Below are 7,500 nucleotides of genomic sequence, written 5' to 3' on the forward strand. Positions count from 1 at the left end.
TTTGAAGGTGAACATGACATGCCAATTTGAATTATAGTACTTTTTTTAATATATACTATTCTATTTGTAATTTAAATCTCAATCTAGCACTCTGAGAATATTCGTGATCAAAGCATTATCTCTCTGCTAGTTACATGATGGCTTTGAAGTATCAAAATTGCAATGCAATGAAGATCTTTGCAGAAAGATAATGCCATGTTTGTCCTGAAAATTAATAATGTATTTTAGATGTAGCTGGTCTATTTATCAGTTGATGGTGATGTGACCAGCAGGCTACTTACCCTCAGCTCTTGTTCAAGCCCAAGCTTCTAGACGAAGAAGGATATATTTGTAATATAAATTACCATTCATGACCATTGTCTTGATGATGAGGAATGTGTGGGCATGGGAGTGCCACACGAGCGTTGAACAAGACTTGACAGTGTAAGTTGTCTTCAAGATGCCCGTATTGTACAGCTTTGTGAAATTTTTATATTTTTGTATTTATGTCTTTCCTGCTGCTAGTGTGGTTATAGGGAGAGATTTTCTTCAATAAATCACCTGTTACTGAATGTAATTTCTCTGTATACAATGTAGCTTATGTCACTCTAATTTTGGTTGAAGAGAGCACAAAATGTGGACAATGTAGAGAGATGCCAGTAGACTGTAGACCTCATCGAAGACCACGTTCCACCTTCCGTCTTCAATAATCTCGAGACACGAGCTGGTCTACAAGTTGTATCACAATTGTCATGTGTAAAACCCTTGTTATTGCAAGCAGTGTGGAATATACATGTGTTATATGTTATGAACAAACAAATATCATTGATTTATTCTACAAATAGAGAACACACACATGTAAGGTTTGTGAATGCACTCAGTGTAGAACAAATGTATTGATCACTACTGAGGTCTTTGTTGTTTTGTCAAGCTTATACAATGCCTAAAGTTAATGAGAGAGTTTTGCATCCAGTAGCAGAAGATTTAAGATGTCTGTTGGGATAACATTCCCAAACTATTGCAGAATTAAAAGTATATTATTGTGTACAGTATGCATAGTGGAGTGGGACAATAGACGGCAGTATGAAGTGTATTCATCCACTCTCTCCGAGTAGCTTCTTAATTGAACACTTGTATTTAACAGGTTATGTGTCTTCAAAATCTTTGCTTCGACTGTTGTCAGAAACGTTTACTTTAACTAAACAAGTTATTCTACGAGAGAGAGATGTGATGGTAGTAATCGCGGCTACTGTCTTCCGTAGTCTCACCGATCAACTCGGTTAATCATCACCATGCTGTCGAGGAGATACTTTTAAAAAATCACTGCCCATTTAAATCCATTGTGCATCATATATTAATGTTTGCCATGATGAATACCCTGTGTGTGTTTCATATTGGAATAGTTTGTATAATATTGTACAGTTGAGAGAATTTTATTATGTGACTCCAGTGCTGCTCTACATAAATGCTAAATAGCCCATTGGTGTTCGCACTGGATGTTTATGGAGCAACCGTTATATGTGTCGAGTTGCTTCTCCTGCTTGAATGCACCCTACAACAAGTTGTGTAATATATGCAAGTGACTGAAGATGATGATGCTGTTGCTACTGGTGAACGGTAAGCATCAGAACTGTCCAAAGTTGTTCATATATTGTGAAGACAGTAGAACATTTCAACAAATTACTATAGTTTTAGCTGACTTCAAAACATTTTCACTCTTTTTATAAGTCAAAATTACATTAATACATTTTATAATTATGTAGTCTATATATACAGTATTTTAACACTTTTGCTGGCCCGGCGGGCAATCCACCACGCACCTCAAGGTAGGTTGAGCGGTGAGCATGAACTCATCACCACCCACAATTATTTGTAGTCTTTTTAGCTTTCTGACCTCAATTTTTGTGCTATGTCGTTCAATTTGGTATCAAATTGTTCGCAATAGAATGCTGTAAAGGGATACTCAATTTCCATGTTATGTCATTCAATTTGGTATCAAATTATTTGCAATAAAATGCAATGAAGGGATATTTGCACATAAGAACATATAAGTCTCACTTTTCTATACTTTCACGAAACTCAATAACTTTTCCCCTCGAACATGTTTTTTTCAATGCTTTCGTCATGAATTGGCTCTGTTCTTGATCAGTATTCATCTGAAAGTCAATTTGCAGTGATTATAAAGCCGGTAACAACAAATACCTCAGATAAAATAACCAGAATGGGGAAAGTTTTCGACTGGAGTGAAGGCCGAGGCTATCACAAGCGAGGTCACGAGAATAGTGAGCCTCCAGCGTGGGTGGGCGCCCACACGACGGGGTCAGGATGCCACGTAGGGTATACAGAGAATGGTCAGAAACTGGTGCACATTTTAAAACAAGTCCCATAGTATTCAGACAATAAATGGAATTTCTACAATTTTTTTTAATTATTTACACCTATTTGTGTCATCGGGCATACTCCGTATTTTGATTTTATGCAATATGGGGCATCGGGCAGTGAAAGTGTTAAAAAGTAGTATTATAAAAGAGTTGAAGAGTGGAATAGTTTTGAGTGTTAGAAGCCCATAGTCTCTTAAAGTCAAGAATGCCACGAACACACAAGACCATACCAAGCAAAATGGATTATTATTGATAATCGGCATCTTAATTTATTTTGTCAATTAATAATATAAAAGTTTAGTTGGTGTGTTAAGCCTCGAGTACGTCAAGATATTCTTATTATTAAGATATTAAGATCTATAATTAAACATGATTGTGTTTTTTTTTAGATGATTTTATTGACAACACACTGTTACACAATTTTAATATCATATTTGATAAGTGTAAAACAGTTGCTGTTTGGATGCTTTGCATTATGCATTTCTGTGATCGTGGCGTGTTTCAGTTATATGAGACTGTTTGGCTCATAGGTTCGTGTTATTACACATGGTAAACCTCCCTCCCCTCATTCACGTCATTTGCGCTGAAGCATACATTAGGAAGCACTTCAAGTGGAGAAGCAGAGCATGCTTCAACGAGGACATTGACTGCCAGGCAACTACGTTACCTGGCAGTGCCTGTCCACCTTACATGAACTCTGCTCATGATGTGTTCGTCATGTAATATTTGGATTAATCTAAAGTTTACAAAATTTCAGTACAGTAACTTAGTTGACATAGATTTGGCCATCTTTTTGTTAATGTAAATGTTGTTAGCCCTGTTGACTTAACAATGAGTGGCCAGTTAATTTTCAGTTAAGAATGTCAATACTGTACCAAACCAGCTTGGGTATGTTTGAAACTACTTTGTTGAGTTTGGACCCATACATTTACTGGGAAGAATTATGTTGATATTTCAGTGACTAGAACACATAATTTACAGTGTTCATGATACTAAGCCTATATTAGGACCTACCAAATTGATATAAAGTTTATAGCTTTTATCGAATATTAGAATCATTAATTTACTGTGGTTAGATTATTGATAAATGTATCAATTATCTACTTCCCATGGGAAGCTCATTGTTTTTTCTGCAAAATGCAAATTCTATTATAAAATCCTTTCTATGGGTTGGTATAGACTTTGATATTGTTTTTCTAACTGTAGCGTGAGATTATGGTATATGTGTGTTGTGTTAGTACATAAGCAGAACTCAAGTAGTGGAACTTTGCTGTGCTGTCTCTCTTACCATCTCTTACAGCAACGTGTGTGTCTTATCAACACTTGGTTAAGATGCTGTGCTGTGTCTCTTACCATCTCTTACAGCAACATGTGTGTCTTATCAACACTTGGTTAAGATGCTGTGCTGTGTCTCTTACCATCTCTTACAGCAACATGTGTGTCTTATCAACACTTGGTTAAGATGCTGTGCTGTGTCTCTTACCATCTCTTACAGCAACATGTGTGTCTTATCAACACTTGGTTAAGATGCTGTGCTGTGTCTCTTACCATCTCTTACAGCAACATGTGTGTCTTATCAACACTTGGTTAAGATGCGTTCATTTTTGGGTTTCCTCGTCACTTCTATAGATTAGTAATGCAGTATTTGATGTTTGATAGCAGGTAATGCATTGATTGATTCCTCTAATTTTGTAATTGTAATGATTGTGATGGAGCCACATACTTTGGTTTTACCAATGTACTGTAAAACTTGTGCTACAGGTAACATAGAGGAGTAATACTTTGCATTTTGAGTGCAAGAAGTACAAGCTTATTACAGCAATGGCTTGTTGGTTAAATATTGCAGTTAACGACACCAGTAGTTTCCATAATATGCTTGAGTTTACATTTACTAGTATTGCCAACATACACAAAAACTTGCCACGTATCAATAGATTAGTCATTTCTTGATGTATTTTCCTTTTACAGTGGCTTTAGAAAGTCATTGATATGTTAACATCTTTGTGATGTTCTTCTGTTAGGCTTTGAGAGTATCTTCTCAAGGGCATCCATCACTTACAAGGTAACTAAGTTGTTTGTTCTGATTGGAACATGTAGGCAGGCCCATGTGATGCTGTTGTCCCAGTGTTGGAACACATAGACAGGCCCATGTGATGCTGTTGTCCCAGTGTTGGAACACATAGACAGGCCCATGTGATGCTGTTGTCCCAGTGTTGGAACACATAGACAGGCCCATGTGATGCGGTTGTCCTAGTGTTGGAACATGTAGGCAGGCCCATGTGATGCTGTTGTCCCAGTGTTGGAACACATACAGGCCCATGTGATGCTGTTGTCCCAGTGTTGGAACACATAGACAGGCCCATGTGATGCTGTCGTCTTACTTTTCTCAGCAGATACCACAAGAATAAGTTAGTATTGTTGTAATATTGAGGTATATGAACTTGAACTTAGGAGTTCCCCAAAGTGAGGGTGCAGAGATGTCACTATGCTATTTAGGTTTAAGTTAACAATGATGACAAAATGAACCATTATGAGCTCCATTTATTCTTATCAGCATCATATGAACATTTTATGTGAAGACCATTCCACCAGACACCATAATGATCAGAGGTAAGAGTCTACAAGTGCTATTATACTGTGTGTGTGTTATTTTTATATATATATATATATATATATATATATATATATATATATAATATATATATATATATATATATATATATATATATATATATATATCGTACTTAGTATACAAAGGCCAATTTGCCTAATAGGCAGAGTGATTTTCTTTATTTTGAAAAAATTAAATTCAGTTGATTTACTTGAAACATTATTATTATATTATATTAAGAACATAAATTATTGATTTAATTATGTTAGTTTAGATTAAGATAGGTTAGATTAGGTGTGGTAGGGTAGGTTAGGTTCGCTCATATATCTACGTTAGTTTTAACTTAAATTTTTTAAAAATTAACTCATACGTTATGAAATGGATAGCTTTATCATTTCATAAAAATAAAATATTGAAAAATATATAAATTCAGGAAAACTTAGCTTATTAGGCAAATTGGGCCTTGCATAGTAGGCCGAGTACAACGTTCTAGCTACTAGGTACAACATATATATACTGTGTATATGTGTGTATATATATATATATATATATATATATATATATATATATAATATATATATATATATATATATATATAATATATATATATATATATATATATATATATATATATATATATATATATATATACACACACACACACCACACACACACACACACACACACACACACACACAGGTGTAAACTTAGTACCCAGATGAGCCACAGAGACATTAGAAAGAATTTTTTCAGTGTCAGGGTGGTTAACAAATGGAATGCATTAAGTAGTGTTGTGGTGGAGGCTGACTCCATACACATTTTCAAATGTAGATATGATAGAGCCCAATAGGCTCAGGAATCTGTACACCAGTTCATTGACAGTTGAGAGGCGGGACCAAAGAGCCAGAGCTCAACCCCCGCAAACACAACTAGGTGAGTACACACACACACACACACACACACACACACACACACACACACACACACACACATCTGGACCTAAAAAAGGCTTTCGACAGAGTTCCACATAAGAGGTTGTTCTGGAAACTGGAAAATATTGGAGGGGTGACAGGTAAGCTTCTATCATGGATGAAAAATTTTCTGACTGATAGAAAAATGAGGGCAGTAATCAGAGGCAATGTATCGGAATGGAGAAATGTCACAAGTGGAGTACCACAGGGTTCAGTTCTTGCACCAGTGATGTTTATTGTGTACATAAATGATCTACCAGTTGGTATACAGAATTATATGAACATGTTTGCTGATGATGCTAAGATAATAGGAAGGATAAGGAATTTAGATGACTGTCATGCCCTTCAAGAAGACCTGGACAAAATAAGTATATGGAGCACCACTTGGCAAATGGAATTTAATGTTAATAAATGTCATGTTATGGAATGTGGAATAGGAGAACATAGACCCCACACAACCTATATATTATGTGAGAAATCTTTAAAGAATTCTGATAAAGAAAGAGATCTAGGAGTGGTTCTAGATAGAAAACTATCACCTGAGGACCACATAAAGAATATTGTGCAAGGAGCCTATGCTATGCTTTCTAACTTCAGAATTGCATTTAAATACATGGATGGCGATATACTAAAGAAATTGTTCATGACTTTTGTTAGGCCAAAGCTAGAATATGCAGCTGTTGTGTGGTGCCCATATCTTAAGAAGCACATCAACAAACTGGAAAAGGTGCAAAGACATGCTACTAAGTGGCTCCCAGAACTGAAGGGCAAGAGCTACGAGGAGAGGTTAGAAGCATTAAATATGCCAAAACTAGAAGACAGAAGAAAAAGAGGTGATATGATCACTACATACAAAATAGTAACAGGAATTGATAAAATCGACAGGGAAGACTTCCTGAGACCTGGAATTTCAAGAACAAGAGGTCATAGATTTAAACTAGCTAAACACAGATGCCGAAGAAATATAAGAAAATTCACCTTCGCAAATAGAGTGGTAGACGGTTGGAACAAGTTAAGTGAGAAGGTGGTGGAGGCCAAGACCGTCAGTAGTTTCAAAGCGTTATATGACAAAGAGTGCTGGGAAGACGGGACACCACGAGCGTAGCTCTCATCCTGTAACTACACTTAGGTAATTACTTAGGTAATTACACACAGACAGTGGAACCTCGAGTGACGAGCGGTTCCATCTACGAGCATTTCGAGTAACGAGCAAGCCACTCTCCAAAAATTTGTCTCAATTGACGAGCTTTTGCTCGAATAACGAGCAAACCAGGTGGTGCTTCCTAGTTCTCGCAAAATCTTGACGCCTCCGACAACAGTGATGATGTTTTATCGTGCAGGATAAGCATCCCTCTGCATTTATTTGTGCTTTTCTATGGGTATGTTGTGGTTTTGTGACTACAATTTATAACCCACGATGTTCCATAGAAGCTGCTGGCTTCTATGGTAGATTCTCCTACCACACCATAACCCCTCCTCTCCCAACCTCTCCTCCTCCCCACCTTCCCATCTTCTCCCTCAAGCCAGCAACGACTCTTCATAAGGAAAAGTATATGTA

At 36.6% G+C, this 7,500-nt stretch overlaps 1 long non-coding RNA gene across 1 annotated transcript in view; it reads left to right on the top strand.

Moving 5' to 3' along the window:
- LOC138364614 (uncharacterized) overlaps window positions 1–7,500 on the top strand; it is a 17,688-nt gene that overhangs the window by 1,866 nt on the left and 8,322 nt on the right. The window contains exon 1 of the long non-coding RNA XR_011228482.1: window positions 1–1,596. This exon is cut by the window's left edge and continues 1,866 nt beyond it. This is a non-coding gene — a long non-coding RNA (uncharacterized lncRNA). The remainder of the gene's footprint in view (window positions 1,597–7,500) is intronic.

The sequence above is a fragment of the Procambarus clarkii genome, chromosome 14, assembly GCF_040958095.1.
Source record: "Procambarus clarkii isolate CNS0578487 chromosome 14, FALCON_Pclarkii_2.0, whole genome shotgun sequence".
In the NCBI taxonomy this organism is placed as follows: Eukaryota; Metazoa; Arthropoda; class Malacostraca; order Decapoda; family Cambaridae; genus Procambarus; species Procambarus clarkii.